The following is a 1,728-nucleotide window of genomic DNA, read 5'->3' as shown; positions in this document are numbered from 1 at the left end:
TCTCTCTCTGCCCTTCTCCCGCTCATTCTCTCTCTCTTTCTCTCTCAAAAATAAGCAAACATTTTTAAAAAAGATTTCTGTACAAAATTGCATTTCTATTGTGTGTATACATACATGAATATGTATACAAATATATACACATATACCTTATAACATTACATACCAACACATATATATGCATGGGGATGTGTACGTATAAGATATAATTTGACAATTTATATTATTCACAAACTACTTCATAAGAAGTGTCCCTTAAGTGAAATATTCTTCCAAATGTAACATTGAATGTCTTCAGGGTATACTATCTTATGGATATACTCTGTTATATTTAACCAATATTCCAATTTTGATGCGCACATTGATTTAATTGTGACAGTAATGAATTATGTAATGATGAATATTCTTATACTTAATTTTGAGTGTGGATCCTTGAGGGTTTTTTCCACAACATTTTTTCCATCAGAATTATTTAGTCATTTTGTGTAAATATATTTAAAGCTTTAATTTATTTTTCAAGTTTTTATTTCTTTTGAGAGAGAGAGAGAGAGTGTGTGTGTGTGTGTGTGTGTTAGAGGGAAAGCATGCAAGAGAGAGGGAGAGAGAGAATATTTTTTTAATTTTTTTAAGGTTCATTTTATTTTATTTTATTTTTTTAAATGTTTTTTATTTATTTCTAGGAGAGCGAGAGAGAGACAGCATGAGCAGGGGAGGGTCAGAGAGAGAGGGAGTCACAGACTGAAACAGACTCCAGGCTCTGAGCTGGCAGTCAGCACAGAGCCCTACGCGGGGCTCGAACCCACGAACCGCGAGATCATGACCTAAGCGAAAGTCGGACGCTTAACCGACTAAGCCACCCAGGCATCCCACAATACTTCATTTTTGCTTTGATTTCCCTTGCCTCAGGAGACACATCTACAAAGAAGTAACAAGGCTGATATCAAAGAGGTTTCTGCCTATGTTTTCCTCTAAGATTTTATTTAAGTCTCACATTTAGGTCATCAATCCATTTTGAATTTATTTTACTGTATGACATAAGAAAGTGGTCCAGTTTCATTCTTCTTCATGTTGTTGTCATGCATTTTGGTTTTCCCAACATCATTTGTTGAAAAGACTTTTTTTTGTCCCATTGAATATTCTTCCCTGCTTTGTCAAAGATGAGTTGATCATATAGTTGTGGGTCCATTTCTGGGTTTTCTAGTCTGTTCCATTGATATGTATGTTTACTTTTGTGCTTGTACCATGGTATGATCACTACAGATTTTTAATATAACTTGAAGTCTGGAATTGTGATGCCTCCTGCTTTACTTTTATTTTTCAAGTTTGCTTTGGCTATTTGGAGTCTTTTATATTCCATTTAAATTTTAAGATTGTTTGTTCAAGCTATGTGAAAAATGCCATTGGTATTTGGAGAGAAATTGCGTTAAATGTGTAGATTGCATTGGGTAGTACGGACATTTTAAAAATAGTTGTTCTTTCAATCCATGAGCATGGAATATTTTTCCATTTCTTTGTATCATCTTTAATTTATTTATAAGTGTTTTATACTTTTCAGAGTACAGATTTACCTCTTTAGTTAGATTATCTTATGGTTTTATGGTGCATTTGTAAATTGGATTGATTCCTTTATTTTTCTTTCTGCTGCTTCATTGCTGGTGTATAGAAATGCAACAGATTGCTTTTTTCTTTTTATTTCTTGTTCTTTTTTTTAAATTTAAATTTTACTTAGTT

The sequence above is a fragment of the Crocuta crocuta genome, unplaced genomic scaffold (genome assembly GCF_008692635.1).
Source record: "Crocuta crocuta isolate KB4526 unplaced genomic scaffold, BGI_CrCroc_1.0 scaffold972, whole genome shotgun sequence".
Taxonomy (NCBI): Eukaryota; Metazoa; Chordata; class Mammalia; order Carnivora; family Hyaenidae; genus Crocuta; species Crocuta crocuta.
Note: the sequence above shows the minus strand (reverse complement) of the source record.